Genomic DNA, 17,581 nt, shown 5'->3' with positions numbered 1-17,581 from the left:
GACACACTAGAACAGATGGACCTAGTAGATATATACAGAGCATTCCATCCAAAAACCGAAGAATACACGTTCTTTTCAAATGCACATGGAACATTCTCCAGGATTGATCACATATTAGGCCACAAAACAAGTTTCCATAAATTTAAGAAGATTGAAATAATACCAAGCATCTTTTCTGACCACAAAGGTATGAAACTAGAAATCAACTATAGGAAGAAAATCAGAAAAGCCACAAATACATGGAGATTAAACAAAATGCTACTGAACAACGACTGGGTTAATGAAGAAATCAAAAAATACCGGGAGACAAATGAAAATGAAAATACGACATGCCAGAATTTATGGGATACAGCAAAAGCGGTTCTAAGAGGGAAGTTTATAGCAATACAGGCCTATCTCAACAAACAAGAAAAATCTCAAATAAACAATCTAACAATGCACCTAAAGGAACTGGAAAAAGAAGAACAAACAAAGACCAAAATCAGTAGAAGAAGGGAAATAATAAAAATCAGAGCAGAAATAAATGAAATAGAGACCAAAAAAACAATAGAAAAAATTAATAAAACCAAGAGCTGGTTCTTTGAAAAGATCAACAAAATAGACAAACCTTTAGCTAGACTCACCAAGAAAAAAAGAGAGAAGGCACAAATAAGTAAAATCAGAAATGAAAGAGGAGAGGTTACAACAGACACCTCAGAAATACAACAGATTATAAGAGAATACTATGAAAAACTATATGCCAACCAATTCGACAATCTGGAAGAAATGGATAAATTCTTAGAATCATACAACCTTCCAAAACTGGATCAAGAAGAAGTAGAGAATTTGAATAGACCAATCACCAGTAAGGAGATAGAAACAGTAATCAAAAACCTCCCCAAAAATAAAAGTCCAGGACCAGACGGCTTCCCTGGTGAATTCTACCAAACATTCAAAGAAGTCTTAATACCTATCCTTCTCAAACTCTTCCAAAAAATTGAGGAGGGAAGCTCCTAACTCATTCTACGAAGCTGACATTACCCTGATACCAAAACCAGACAAGGACAACACAAAAAAGAAAATTACAGGCCAATATCACTGATGAACATCGATGCGAAAATCCTCAACAAAATACTTGCAAATCGCATACAACAATACGTTAAAAGATTATACACCATGATCAAGTGGGATTTATTCCAGGTATGCAGGGATGGTTTAACATTCGCAAATCAATCAACGTAATACACCACATTAATAAAATGAAGAACAAAAATCACATGATCATCTCAATAGATGCAGAGAAAGCATTTGACAAGATCCAGCATCCATTTATGATAAAAACTCTGAATAAAATGGGTATAGAAGGAAAGTACCTCAACATAATAAAGACCATATATGAGAAACCCACAGCTAATATCATCCTCAATGGTGAAAAACTGAAAGCTATCCCTCTAAGAACAGGAACCAGACAAGGATGCCCACTCTCACCACTCCTATTTAACATAGTATTGGAAGTCCTAGCCAGAGCAATCAGGCAAGAGAAAGAAATAAAAGGGATCCAAATTGGAAAGGAAGAAGTGAAACTGTCACTATTTGCAGATGACATGATTTTATATATAGAAAACCCTAAAGAATCCACCAGAAAACTTTTAGAAGTAATAAACGAATATGGTAAAGTTGCAGGATACAAAATCAACATACAAAAATCAGTTGCATTTCTGTACACTAACAACGAAGTAGCAGAAAGAGAAATTAAGAATACCATCCCATTTACAATTGCAACAAAGAGAATAAAATACCTAGGAATAAACTTAACCAAAGAGGTGAAAGATCTGTACACGAAAACTATAAAACATTTCTGAAAGAAATTGAAGAAGACACAAAGAAATGGAAAGATATTCTGTGCTCTTGGATTGGAAGAATTAACATAGTTAAGATGTCCATACTTCCTAAAGCCATCTATAGATTCAATGCAATCCCTATCAAAGTTCCAACAACATTTTTCACAGAAATAGAACAAAGAATCCTAAAATTTATATGGAACAACAAAAGACCCCGAATAGCTAAAGGAATCCTGAGAAAAAGAACAAAGCTGGAGGTATCACACTCCCTGATTTCAAAATATACTACAAAGCTATAGTAACCAAAACAGCATGGTACTGGCACAAAAACAGACACACAGATCAATGGAATAGAATCGAAAGCCCAGAAATAAACCCACACATCTATGGACAGCTAATCTTTGACAAAGGAGCCAAGAACATACAATGGGGAAAAGAAAGTCTCTTCAACAAATGGTGTTGGGAAAACTGGATAGCCATATGCAAAAAAACATGAAAGTAGACTCTTACCTTACACCATACACAAAAATTAACTCCAAATGGATTAAAGACTTGAATGTAAGACCTGAAACTGTGAAAGTTCTAGAAGAAAACATAGGCAGTACGCTCTTCGACATCAGTCTTAGCAACATCTTTTCAAACACCACATCTGACCGGGCAAGAGAAACAATAGAAAAAATAAACAAATGGGACTACATCAAACTAAAAAGCTTCTGCACAGCAAAGGAAACCATCAACAAAACGAAAAGACAACCTAACAATTGGGAGAAGATATTTGCAAACCATACATCTGATAAGGGCTTAATCTCCAAAATATATAAAGAACTCATGCATCTCAACAACAAAAACTACCAACCCAATTAAAAATGGGCAAAAGACCTGAACAGACATTTCTCCAAAGAAGATATACAGATGGCCAACAGACACATGAAAAGATGTTCAAAATCACTAACTATCAGGGAAATGCAAATCAAAACTACAATGAGATATCACCTCACGCCCGTCAGAATGGCTATAATTAACAAGACAGGAAACAACATGTGTTGGAGAGGTTGTGGAGAGAAGGGAACTCTCATACACTGCTGGTGGGAGTGCAAACTGGTGCAGCCACTATGGAAAACAGTATGGAGATTCCTGAAAACTCAATGATAGAACTACCATATGATCCAGCTATTCCACTGTTGGGTATTTATCCAAAGAACTTGAAAACACCAATTTGCAAAGGTACATGCACCCCTGTGTTCATTGCAGCCTTATTCACGATAGCCAAGACTTGGAAGCAACCTAAGTGCCCATCAAGGGACGAATGGATAAAAAAGCTGTGGTATATATACACAATGGAATACTACTCAGCCATAAGAAACGATGAAATCCAGCCATTTGTGACAACATGGATGGACATTGAGGGCATGATGCAAAGTGAAATAAGTCAGAGGGAGAAGGTCAAATACCGTATGATTTCCTTCATTAAGTAGTAGATAATAACAACAATAAACAAACACATAGGGACAGAGATTGGATTGGTGGTTACCAGAGGGGAAGGGGGGAGGGAGGAGGGTGAAAGGGATAATTGGGTACATGTGTGTGGTGAGGGGTTGTAATTAGTATTTTGGTGGTGAACATGATGTAATCTATGCAGAAATAGAAGTACAATGATGTACACCTGAAATTTTTACAATGTTATAAACCAATGTTACTGCAATAAACAAAAAATTAAAAAAAAAAAAAAAAAAAAAAAAAAAGTTATATATTTCCAATGTCTCCAAATTATCTACAGCCATATAAAAAAAAATTGCTATCCTAGGGTTACAGGAAAATTTTATAGATGTGGAAAAAATGCAGTGGACTCCATTCTTTCACTGTTTTTCAAATGAACATTTTCAGGCATTAAACTACTGCCATAAAAACGAAGCTCATCATTTTTTTTATATCTCCTTATGTGAAAGAAAGACCATTACGAACATATCAGGTTGAGACAGAAACATCTAAAGCCACGTGACATTAGTTTTCTAGTCTCTGTATAATATCCAGTGGACAGACGTCGATATATCATAACCACTGCCATCATCAATAGTATGTCTCAGGTGGGGATGATGAGCCATGTGATTCTGCAAAGTGAAACCCAAAGTGAAGGCTGTAGCCATTAATTTTGTTTTTTTTATGTTCTGGTTTTCATTATATTTGATGTTTAGATTGAGTTTGCTTCCAGAGCATTAGCCTGTGGCATTATTAGCCTGTGGGAGGTTAGACTTTGTCCCAGGAAAAAAAAAAAGCCTCGTGGGGAATCAAAATGTTAATTTAAATTCTATAAGGAAGGCTATAAACAAACCACTTAATTCACCAGAGACAGGGGTAGAAGGGAGGTTGCACAAAGGCAATGTTAAGAAGGCTTTAACATAGTTCTTCACTAAGAATTTGGTAAGAATGTTTTATAAATCTTTGTTGGGGACCACACACCACACAGGAAGATTCTGTCTCAATATACCACTTAGAACCATTGACCAGGAGCTTATGAGACTAAAGTTCCCAAGCAGTTGTCGGAAGGATATGGTATTATATGTGCCCATTTTCTTCCGTTTTCTTTTCTTTTTTTTTTTTTTTGAGGGTCATTTTATTTTATTTTATGAGGTTTATTGACACACAGCATTGTATTAATTTAAGGTGTAAAGCATAATGATTTGATATATGTATACATTGCAAAATGATTACCATCATAAGTTTAGTTAACATCCATCACCTCACATAGTTATAATTTTTTTTCTTGTGGTGAGAACTTTAAAGATCTACTCTCTTAGCATATTTCAAATATACAATATAGTATTTTTAACTATGCTCACCATGCTGTATATTACATCTCTAGAACTTATTAACCTTTTGACCATCTTCACCCATTTCCCTCACTCCGCAACTCCCACCTCTGGTAACCACCAATCTGTTCTCTGTTTCTGTGAGTTCAGATTTATTTTTCAGATTCCACAGATAAGTGAAATCATATGGTACTTGTCTTTCTCTGTCTGACGTATTTCACTTAGCTTAATGCCCTCAAGGTCCATCCATGTTGTTACAAATAGCAAGATTTCATTCTTCTTTATGGCTGAATAACATTCCTGTGCATGCGTGTGTGTGTGTGTGTGTGTGTGTGTGTGCGTATGCACACATTTCTTTATCCATTCATCCATCAATGGACACTTAGGTTGTTTCCATGTCCCGGCTATTGTAAATAATGCTGCCATGCACATCAAGGTGCAGTATTGAGATAGTGATTTTGTTTCCTTTGGATATATACCCAGAAGTGGAATTCCTGGATCATATGGTGGTTCTATTTTTAATTTTTTGAGCAACCTCCATACTGTTTTCCATAGTGGCTGCACCAATTTACATTCCCACCAACAGTGCACAAGGGTTTGCTTTTCTCCACATCCTCACCAACACTTGTTATCTCATGTCTTGTTGATAATAGCCATTCTAACAGGTATGAGGTGATGTCTCATTGTGGTCTTGATTTGCATTTCCCTGATGATTAGTGATCTTGAGCACTTTTTTGGGTGCCTGTTGGCCACCTGTATGTCTTTTTTGGAAAAATGTCTATTCAGTTCCTCTGCCCATTTTTTTAATTGGATTGTTTGGTTTTTATTTCTATTGAGTTGTATGAGTTCTTTGTATATTTTGGATATTAACCCCTAATCAGATACATGATTTGAAAATATTTCCTTCCATCCTATAGGTTGCCTTTTCATTTTGTTAATGGTTTCCTTTGCTGTGCAGAAGCTTTTTTAGTTTGATGTAGTGGCATTTGTCTATTTTTGCTTTTGTTGTCTTTGGTTAAGTGTCCAATCCAAAAATCACTGCAAGACCAATGTTAAGGAGCTTATCCCCTATGTTTTCTTCTAGGAGTCTTATGGTTTCAGGTCTTATGTCCAAGTCGTTAATCCACTTTGAGTTGATTTTTATGTATGGTGTAAGATAAGGGTCCAGTTTCATTCTTTTGCTGTGGCTGTCCAGTTTTCCCAACACATTTACTGAAGCGACTATCCTTTCTCCACTGTATATTCCTGGCTCTTTTGTCATAAATTAATTAACCATATAAGTGTGAGTTTATTTCTAGCCTCTCTATTCTGTTCCATTGATCTATGAGTCTGTTTTTATGGCGATAACATACTGTTTTGAGTACTATAGTTTTGTAACATAGTTTGAAATCAAGGAGCAAAATGCCTCCAGCTTTCTTCTTTCTTGAGATTGCTTTGGCTATTCAGGGTCTTTCCATACAAATTTTAGGATTGTTTTTACTACTTCTATGAACAATGCCATTGGAATTTTGATAGGGGTTGCATTGAATCTGTAGATCGCTTTGGGTAGTATGGGCGGTTTAACAATATGAATTCTTCCAATCCATGAACACAGAATACCTTTCCATTTATTTATGTCTTCTTCAATTTCTTTCATTAATGCCTTGTAGTTTACAGCTTACAGATCTTTCACCCCCTTGGTTAAATTTATCCCTAGGTATTTTATTCTTTTTGATGCACTTGTAAATGGGATTTTCTTAATTTCTGTTTTTGATAGTTCGTTATTGGTCAACAGAAATATAACTGAGTTTTGTATATTTATCTGTATTCTGAAACTTTACTGAATTTCTTTATTATTTCTAACAGTTTTTTGGTGAGGTCTTTAGGGTTTTCTATATATATCATGTCATCTGCAAATAGAGACAATTTTACTTCTTTTTTCCAATTTGAATGTCTTTTTTTATTTCTTGCCTAATTGCCCTGGCTAGGAATTCTAGTATTATGTTGAATAAAAGTGGCAAGATTGGCCATCTTTGTCTTGTTCCTGATCTTAGAGGAAAAGCTTTTAGCTTTTCACCACTGAGTATGATGTTAGCTGTGGGCTTGTCATATATGGTCCATAATGTTCCCTCTATACTCAGTTAGTTGATATATGCCCATTTTCAAAACAAACATAGCTAGACTATTTACTATAATTTCATTTCTTTCAGTGGTATGAATTTGACATTTATTAACAACTGACTTTTCAATAAATTCCCTAGACCCAATGACAATGTTATATATACAGTATTTTTTTTCCATTCAAACAAAAAGTTTTTATAACTGTGTAAATAAAAGTAATGGTTGTTAGAAAGCCTTTATCTGTCCCCTCAAAGATTTTAGCCCTAAAGCTAAGTACAACGTATATTGAGTTCCCACATACTCTAGGCAGAGGTATTAGACATACCACTGCAAGTTTTAATAAAATGTGTCCAGGGGCCAGCCCTGTGGCATAGTCGTTACATTCAGCGTGCTCTGCTTCAGCAGCCCAGGTTCACATGTTTGGATCCCTGGTGTGGACCTACACCACTCGTCAACCATGCTGTGGTGGTGACCCACATACAAAGTAGAGGAATATTGGCACAGATGTTAGCTCAGGACTAAGCTTCCTCAAGGAAAAAAAGAGGAAGATTGACAGCAGATGTTAGCTCAGGGTGAATCTTCCTCAGGAAAAAAAAAAAATGTACAAAATAGTTTGATGAGTGTCACTCCATCCATTCTAAATAAGAGAGGCCAGAAGTTCATTAGGATAAAAGAAGATGCTTTGAAAAACATTGTGCAAGTAGAGAATGCTAGGGTCAAGAAATGTGAGGTTGCTGTGATGGGGCAACTGCTTTTCAGGAGAGACGGGTATATTCCTCCAACCTGAATGTTTGTTGAGCTGCAGAAACTAGAGGCCTGACTCTGCTATGACACTGTAGTTGAGCACAATGAGAGAAAGCTTGGAAAAGTTGACATCATTCTCTAGAATTTTGAAGAATATAGAGACTGGGAATGGACTTTCTCCTGAACTCCAAAGGAGAGTAGCTGGTGAAGCTTCCCCTAACACAGGACAAGGAAAGAGAACATCAGTGTGAGTGGCTTGCACTTCCAAGTTTGACTGGAGCAATGATTCATGAATTCCAGTGGTGTTGAGTCATCTTGTAAAGACTGCCCAGGATATCTGCCTTCCAGATCTAGGTACAGTCATGCACTGCATAATGATGTTTCAGTCAACAACAGATCTCATTATACGACAGTGATCCTATATAACATAGGTGTATATTAGGCTATACCATCTAGGTTTGTGTAAGTATACTCTATGATGTTTGCACAACGATGAAAATGCCTGACGACACATTTCTTGGAACATATCCCCATTGATAAGCAACACATGACTGTACTCCAGTAGAAAGAATGATGGTACAGGAGCTTAGGAGGACATATAAGAGATTCTCCAAAGATATCACTAACTGCAGAAAGAATGGTGCAGTACAGAAGTCTCTAGAGGAAGGGTCTTCATAGAACCTACAAAAGAGCCTCCTGCAAAAGAGAACCAGAATCTGGCCATCTGCCATATATGGCCCACTGATAGCCAGGTGGACTTTGACCATTCCCTCTAATACACTCTCCCTTTGTCCTCTGACTACGGGAGGAGCCAGAACTAGTAGAGTCAGCTAGCGAGGAAGAATAATAACAAGGGTGAAAGACAGACCGTGGCTTTTTCCCTGTTATCAGTCTAAGAATCCCAGGAGTTAAGCAGGGGGAAGAGAATTGAGTTGGTTGAGAGATTAAAATTTTTAGTTAGGTTTGACAGAACATTTTAAATACCAAAAAATGAAATTGTTCTAACAGCTGAAAAATCACTGAAAGTACACGAGATATTCTTGAAATAATGGCAAGAGAAATAAGGGGATCTGAGAGAGTGGATGGTGAAAGCAACATTGGGGAAAAAAGTAAAGCTATTTCCATATTGCATCATATGGAGATCAATTTATTATATAAACCAGACACGTAAATAAGAAAAATAAAAACAGAGCTAGTCTTGTTGAAGTAACAGTGGTATTCCCCGTCTCAGATCCCCTCTTTTCTCACACTGATCTCTGATTATTCCCTAGGCTGTAAGCATATATTTAAAATCACCTATGTGCGTCAACAGTCCCCAATATCCATCCAGAGACCAGCACTAGTCCCTCACAAAGTTTTTACTGGGTCAGCAGAAAAAGAGAAAATATAAGGACAATGCGGTGCATTTTATTCAATTTAAATGATTACAATATATTCTCCTTCCTACTTATTTTTAAATATCAATTATTTTGGAAAATTATGAAATGGAGGGGTAAGAGAAAGTTTTTGTTTTTTTAAAAAACAGTGTTTGAGAAAAGTTAAAAATTAACACCCCTATATCTAATGCCATACCATTTTTTATTGTTTCACAAAGTCCATTTATTAAGCCTAAAATCCTCTAGTTAACATCTTTCCATCCTCATTTTACTGATATGAGACATAAAATATAGTTACTAAATTTAGTATTACAAAACTAAAAAAAAAAAGAAAGCGTGGAACAATGTTATAGATTTCAATGGTGACAGAAATAGGTTGTTTCACATCTCCAACAGATGAAGCTGTACTTTAATCTCACCATGTAGTGAACTTATGTTCACTCTATGTATCTCCTGTTTCATAGGATTCCCAGCTTCAGCTGAACTATCCTCTAATCTCACAATCCAGAATTCTCTGCAGCACATTTGCCCTCCATTTCTGCATCTGCAGTAATCAGTGAGTCAGGTGAGTACCTAATACCATGTTTGGAGCTATCCAGTTCTCATTCCAGGAAAAACATTTTACTGCAAGGGGAAATTCTGATCAAAAATTCCCATGTCACTCTCCTATAAAACATTGCATTTACCCTCACTTCCCAGATACAATGACATTTTTGTTCTTTGGACACACATAGCTATTCAAGCTACATAATCAATTATTTCAGAGAAAACTGAATCATACAGTGTTGAATGAGTCACTTTCAAAAATAAACACCAAGTAGCCACTCATCTATTTTTGTTCTCTCCAGCGCTTTACTCCATAATGCAGTGACTTACGCCAATATACCTTGTTCATGGAGCTGGGGTGGGGGATAGGGGAAGCAAAAAAAAAATGTTGAATTGAGTTGAAATCTGTAAAAGCGTATTCTTTAATCATATCCAGTTGTCCCTATTGTCCCCTGGGTACATTGTACACTGTGCTTTGTTTCTTAGTATTTTCCCAGTGGGAATGCTTTCCCTTCCCCCTGCCCCCCTACTAAGATTTCCACCTTGAATGACCAACTCAAAATTTCCCTTTTAAAGGTATCTCTATCTCTTCCAGTGTTCACGGACCTGCTTCTCTTTAATTCCTCAGCACTTATAGTTTGTGCCACACATAGATCTATACTTAATCATGCTCTATTTCATGCCTGTTTGTGGATTATCTCCACAATGAGATGAAGTTTTGTTGTGTTTTGGGTGTTTTTTCTTTTTGAACAAAGAATGAAACTTTTTCTGAATCTCTATATAAGGCAGTTTAGCATAGTAGTGAGCACACAAGCTCTAGAGTCAGTCTGCCAGGATCTGGATTCTGCCTGTAGCAAATGCTGTGTGGCTTTAGACAAGTCACTTGACCTTTCTGAATCTCACTTTCCTTATGTAAAATGGGAGTTAACCTAATCTCTACTTCTTAGATTTGTTATGAGGTTTGAATAAGCAAACCCACTAAAACATAGTAGAGTGCCTGCCATATAATCATCTCCCAAAGGCTTCTTCTTTGTTGTCTTCCTCTTCTTTTATTATTATTGCTGTTGTTGTTGTTGTTGTTGTTACTAATACATGGCGCATAGAGTCTAACATAATATTGATGACCTAAAAGTTATTTGGCAATTACTCAATTCTATATTTTAAAAATAATCTAAAATATTTTATAAATTTATTCAATCTTGGTGCCCTCCCCACCCCCCCTCAGACACTACCATTCCCCATCTCCATTTTGATTGGACTTTGAGCCCAGTCTTCATTCATCCATTCTGGTACTATGAGTTTAGATTTCTTATCTCTCTCATCAAAGAGCTCAATCTTCTTCCCTCTACCTCTTAAAAAAATGCTAAGAGTTTGTGCCAGCTATTGATTTATTATCTCTTAGCTCCAGATTCACCCTTTCTGCTTCCTCAGTGAAATGGATATTGGCCCTTTAAATATTCATCTTTACAAAATGGCACTGAAGCTTTAACAACAGAGGGCATTGGGGAGGCATTTTAGCGCCAAAGCGTTTTGCTTCCTGGCTCCCCTGTGCTTCCTTGGCAGGCTCCTGCAGCACACACCTATACCCAGCTCTTGTAGTGCCCAGAGGCCAGAAGCACTCAGCTGCCAGCACCTTTCCCCAGCATCCGCCATGGGGCAGTTTTGAGTGGAGTATATCAATGAGACAGTTCCCTGGGAACAGCATCCCCAGATACCCATAGGGCAGGTTTCTAGCAAGTTCCACTGATGTGCAACTAAAGTGAATTGTCAGCCATCCAGTGAGTCCTGGCTGTACTGTCTCCACCAAGGTCTGGATCTCATCCCTGGGGGAGGGTGGGTGTGGGGGCTCTTCCTTGGGTGCTCTATCTCACCCCTACATTTAGTGACTGTTTCTTGTGTGTGCTGTCCCTATATTCTTGAGAGTTTCTTTAATTCTTACTACTGAATCCCTCATTATTTAACCCTATTATTATAGTTAATAAACCCTTATATTAAACTTTTCCTCCTTAAATTGTGGTTTCTCTATCCTGTTGGACCCAGGCTAAAAGAGTCCATCATGTTTTAATTTAGCAATATATTCCAGATCTTTATCTTTGCCTTTTCAATGATATAAAATCATTAATGACAAGTATGAGATATTACATACAGTGTATGTACTTAGTTGATATTTTAAAATGTTAAACAAGAGAAGGATGATGACAATTCTCCAAAAGAAAATGGTAGTCAGTATAAAACTATTTTGACTCTAACTATGTAGCTTATTCAAAGGATAAAATAATCACCTATATCTTATATTTTCTATCAGAAGTAGCCATTTATCTTTTTGAACAGTGAACCAATTGTAATTTTTAAAAAAATAATAGCATCTTTTAATCAGAAGTTCAAAAATCCCAGGTGGTAAGCAATAGTCCTAATCAATCTGAGCACAGGAATTAGATCCCAAGTGCAAATGAATCCAGGAAAAGTAGATTTCCTACGTGCAAGGGTGGAGAGAAAAGAAGGAGGAGATGGAGGAGCAGCAGGAGAGGAGTAAAGAGAACCAGGTCTCGTGTTCTCAGCGAGACAACTGCTGGCTATTGATTAGAGCATCTCTTTGTCTCCATGCTCCTTGTATCTCTTTTTTTTTCCAGCTTATTTAAAAGTTATTCAAATAGTTTTTTTCATCCTAACAATACATAACGTAACTCTCTCTTTGATGCAACTTTTGAAATAAAATTATATGTAAAGAAAACACTTGCTCTCATCTTTTTCTTTGTGTGTTTCATTTAAGAAAGCAGCAGGCTTGAAGTAGGGATCGTGTTGTTTTGTCTTTTTCCACCCATCATTTGCCACATCTGCTCTCCTAAAACCATATTCCTTGGTTTCTAGGATGAGGAACCCACTGGCCTTAATGCAATGCAGTGATCCTTCTTCTTTAGCAAGCACCCTTCTTAGCCCCAGGAACCTACCAAGTAACTACTGTAAGGAGAAGATGCTCCTGAGGCAAGAAAAAATAAGGTTAAAGTGCAAAGTAAGTGGTCTAATCTTCTCTTGGAGGAAATGTGCTTTCTTTTTCCAGAGACAGAGCAGCTCCAGTAAATACGTAATAAAAACAATCTTGCTTGAAAGCATCACAGAATATGCAGTGCAATATATTGGAACAACTTATTACATATTGGTCTATTCAGATGGTTTTGAATATTCACCATCAAATGCCTTTTAAATCCAACAGAGAATTCTGTCGTCACACAAGTGATCTTAGCTTCTATAAGGAAAAACACACACATACATACACACAAAACAGGCAACATCAACAGGATAATAATACCATTCCTAATAAATCTGTTTCTAGCCTCAAAATTTAAATCTCTTTAGTAATCTAGAGATATAGCATTACTTTTTAAAGCTTTAGCATTTAATGACCCTTTCAAACAAAACAAGGAAAATATTGTAGATATTATAAAAAGAAATAAAAAAATATTGAGATAGCCCTCTCCCTACTTTACTCTGTCACATATGCATTCAAACAGTGAGAAAGTACTTGACAGGAGCCCTCGTAGTAAGGCTACGGTTCCCATTGCCTTGGGGAAATATTACTGTCACAGCAAAAGCACCCTCCAGGAAGTCTGATGGTTAACTTATTCTCCAGCACAATGGGAACTAAACATTCTGGTAGAAATATTGAAAACATTAATTAAAGCCTCAAGCACTAAAAATGTCATAAAAAAGATGTTAACTTGGAACTCAAATTTTTACCTGAAAACAGTACCCCAAGGAGAATAATTCAACTTGCACAACAACAAAACACTTTTCTGCACAAAGCGTTTTACCCTAACCTTGCAGATCAAGCAAGTCCCTCCACTCTACAAGCCGCACCCATGGATGGCATATGTTATTATAATGGATTTATTCAAATACATTTCAAAATTCCTCTACCTAGTGAAGATACTAATGTCAAGTTAATACACAAACAAAGAGTACTTGCACTTAATGTAACAGAGCCAGCTGTTATTATGGTTAAATATTTTTGTCAGAAAACATGAAATTAGATTTGAACAGAAGCTCAAAATCATAAAAACCACTTTAATAATACAAAGTGTACATTATCGTTTCTCAGTTTACTGGATTTTTATTGTTATTTTTCTCATTTTCTGCATTTTGATGCCAAAATTCCTTCATGAATATTCATGAGGATTATTTTCAGAATCTTATGTGCCCACTCAGGTACCTGACAATAAAACAGAGCATTCAAGTCAGGTCACTTAACAGTCAGGCTCAAATTTAACAGGACTTGTTCTAACATGTAATAATGGTAAATAAAGGCAGAAATCTGTTGTGAGTATACTAAAATCTGAAATTTGTATGAGCTACATTGATTGCTTTATATGCCCCTACTATGTATTGACTTGCAAAGCTATGGATTAATGAAAATGCATTATTCATTTTTGTATCACTTTTAATTTCCATGTCATCAAGTAAATTAGACTGATGGTAGTGACTAGGGTGTAAATAGACAAGAGTAACAATGTCGTGTTACTACAATATGTTCCAGAGGACCCGTCGGGTGGGAGGTACCAAGCTATCTAAGGAGGAGATATTTGAGTTGGGCTTTCATGTATGGGTAGGCACTCACCAGGCAATGAAGTGGGTTCTAGGCACAAGAAATAATAGGTATAAAAGGCCCTAAAACAACTTCAAGAATTTAAGGGATTGTCAGAAGTTAGGTAGATCTGACAGGAGTGTGGGGAGTGAGGTGGTAAGACACAGGACATGAGGTGGGAGAAGCAGAGGCAAAGACAACATTATGGAAGGCCTGAAAGGGAAACTGCCCTTTATCCATAGAGGCCACCAACAGATCACTCAGGGAGTCAATGACAGCCAGATAAGCACTTTAGACTCCGCTACTTCAGACTTCACGGTGTTTACAATAGAATGAAGAAAGTCAAGAAGAACAGTTCAGAAGCTTTCCTATAATCTTGGTGCAAGATGCTGAGAGTCTAACCTGCCACAAAGGCTGATATCAAAGTAGGCAACAGATAGCAGAGACAGCCCAAACTAATTTCCACCTTCTTAATGAACCAAATATCCCCAAAATTACAGATGAATGAACCTGAGTGGAATAAGAGAAAGGAAAAGAACTCCTGGGAATTCAGAGAAAGTATGACTACGATACTGAATACATAAAATGTGTCATTGTCCCTTGGCTTCCGTACAATCCTCTAATACAAACTAGAATAGTATGTGTGCTATTTCCGAATCTACCATCAATTTTCTGGAAAGGGTCAGTAACTTCCCTCTAGCTGCTGCCATTCTTCCTTCCACAATTACAACCAAATTTCTATGAAAGCCACAAGGTAATATATCAGAAAAATAAATTAAAAGAAAATACTATTGGGGCTGGCCTGGTGGCATAGTGGTTAAGTTCGGCATGGTGCACTTCAGCAGCCTGGGTTCGTAGGTTTGGATCCTGGGTGCAGACCTACACCACTCGTCAAGCCAAGCTGTGATAGTGACCCACATACAAAATAGAGGATGAAGGGCACAGATGTTAGCTCAGGGCCACTCTTCCTTACCAAAAAAAAAGAAAATACTATTATCATTCAGTATATATATATCATAGCATATATAAAATACTATGTATCATATCATTTTTAATTGGTAATTGTTTATTCAAAAATAGCCCATGTATTTACAAGACAAAGTTGTCTACATATACTATATACTGTGTAATAAATTGTTTAAATTTTAATATCAGAATTATTAAAATATTTCTCCTGAGTTACATCATTTTTTGTCACATTCATCTTTTTTATTGATTTGTTGATGAAGAAGGAAAGATTGAATTTCAAAAATGAAAGCTGTTGAATTTGCAGACCATTTTATTTTTTTCGGTCTTTTCTTCCATAACATAGAAATCATTTGAATAAGCTACATCTGTAATAGAAACTGTCAATCACTGTTAAAGTAGTTCAACCACCAGGTTACAGAAGTTCAAAATCTACCAACCAAAGCTAAATATCCAGTTTAATGGAATTCGAACTGTTTCATACTATAATTGTGAGTGTGTGAGGGCTATTTCCTGAGAAATAAAAAATGAATGTCTTGTGAGCTAAGTATGATTATAAATCTGCAGTTCTGAAACTGAAAAAGTCTCTTTGTGTCAACGTTCTGACACAGAGTATAGACATCCACAATAGCCCACTTGTTGTCCAGAAATAATCCACGTGGGATAGCAATGTGAACACTACATCCTATTTTCAAAATGATGTCACTCTTGAATGCTCACCTTTTGATAATTGCTCATAATGGTTTAGCTTTTGAAGATCTAATATTCACTGACATTTTAAATATTTCATTGTCGCTTTAAACAAAACTCATTTTTAATAGTCAAATGATCAAAAGATTTTTCTACTGGTGCCACAGTAGACACCACTGACACCACCACCAACCTCTCTGACTTTTTAAAATCATTGTTTTATAATCTAAAGCAACTACCTGAGTTGGTTAAAACAGATTAAGGCTGAGGGAAGGCTATGCTTGAATCCTTTGTATGTGTATCCCTGTTAGTTCACATTAAGAACTCTCTAAAGGAAACTGATATATAAGTGAAAAATTCAAAAGTCTGGCAGAGTATTTCTTACTTATATTAGCATATAAAATGTACTATTTTGCAATCACAAAAATTTAAGTTTTTGCCCAAATGTTTGTCATTTTTCTAGTAAAATCAAAACTTCTAGTATTTACCTGAAACATATTTAAAAGCATTTGACTTGATTTAACTACTCTTAGAATCTAAGAGACTATCAGATCTCAGATATGTTTACATACATATTTTTACAAAAACACAGAATTTTTAGTCCTTCCAGTGGGGCAAAATGTATGGAAATATCATTTCCCCTTTCTATTAAGGGAGAAATTTAGAGATCAGAAGATAAGATATGTGAGTGGTAACATGGGGTCATGCGTTTCAAATTTACTCTGACAGAAATATTTTCATCTAGTGTAGAGCCCTGTTTAATGACAATCTACTCAGGAAGTTATCAAAAGTTTCTCAGTACAATGATGCTAGAGTTATGTTTTAACAAGGTAGATAGTGGAGAGAATTTTCATATAAAGAATATGATTTTCTTATGTACAACTCTCCTGGCTTTACTCTGGGGGGAAAAAAAGCATATATTTAAGTGTGGGATTTGCTTGCTCTTAGGAAAGTAGAAAACCAGCCAAAGTCTTGTTGACAGCAATTTTGAACCAGAATTGGAACAATGACCATTTTTCTACCTCTCTATTTGGAATCAGATGAATCTTCAACTGACTCCTTAACCAAGAAAAGCCTTCACTAACATTGGGCTAAAGTGTGATACATTAGGATTTTCAAGAAGAGATAAAAGTCAGATGTGTCTTTCTTGTGTGAGAAGGAGTAGAGTTTCCTGAGAGAGTGATCTAGAGAGGCTGAGGGACAAGGGTCATTGAATTAAGGGGTTGGAGAGGGCCATCAAAATTAAATTGTAGTGTAAATTCTGAAGCTGTCCATCCCTTGCCCCTTTTTTCTTGCAAGGAAACGTATTTATCAGTTAGTCTCATTCTTACTCTGTAACGCCTTAGGTTGCTCCCCTGACTGTTAGTTAGAGACTGCCTAACGTCCAGTGAGGCTTACTATGCTGTCAGGACTGGGAAAGACACAGTGTCATGCTACTTAGATGACAGGACCCATTTCCTGCTGATCTGCTAGAGTCCAAGTGAGAGACTCTTGGACCACTAGGGAAAGGTAGACCACAGATCAGTTGGCAAGTCCCCAATCACGACAAGACACAAGACCAACTCTCATCCTTCTCAATGACTTACACTGTATCATGGAACAACCTACCCACCCCACCACCAGCCATGGGTCAGAAAGGATAGAAGTTCTTCCTCTTGGATTACCCATGTTTTGCCTGGAAAACAGAAACATTTATTTTATCCTTAGCATCCTTTTTTTATCTCTTTAAGGGGTGAGTATCTAAGCAAAACCAGGTGAGAAAATGTGAACTTAATTCCTTCTAACTCTAGTAAAATATTTTTTCTGTGCTCATGCTCTTCCTCTATCTCACATGTTTTCATTATAAAGAACATAAATCTTGTGGGGAAGGAGGAGTGGGTGGATATTTTCACAAATATCTTATCTACCTAAGAGAGGAAAGGACACTATCCCTTAGAAAATTTTCATAAGGAC

At 36.5% G+C, this 17,581-nt stretch overlaps 1 long non-coding RNA gene across 2 annotated transcripts in view; it reads left to right on the top strand.

Annotated features, from left to right (window-relative positions):
* The window catches only part of LOC147917315 (uncharacterized), a 34,863-nt gene that overhangs the window by 3,171 nt on the left and 14,111 nt on the right, over positions 1-17,581 (top strand). For both annotated transcript variants that reach the window (XR_015551997.1, XR_015551998.1), the window contains exons 2-3: positions 9,312-9,412; positions 12,262-12,403. This is a non-coding gene — a long non-coding RNA (uncharacterized LOC147917315). The remainder of the gene's footprint in view (positions 1-9,311; positions 9,413-12,261; positions 12,404-17,581) is intronic.

The sequence above is a fragment of the Ceratotherium simum genome, chromosome 4 (assembly GCF_057802395.1).
Source record: "Ceratotherium simum simum isolate JZ-2026a chromosome 4, ASM5780239v1, whole genome shotgun sequence".
Lineage (NCBI taxonomy): Eukaryota > Metazoa > Chordata > Mammalia > Perissodactyla > Rhinocerotidae > Ceratotherium > Ceratotherium simum.
Note: the sequence above shows the minus strand (reverse complement) of the source record. Positions and strands in the feature narration are given on the sequence as shown.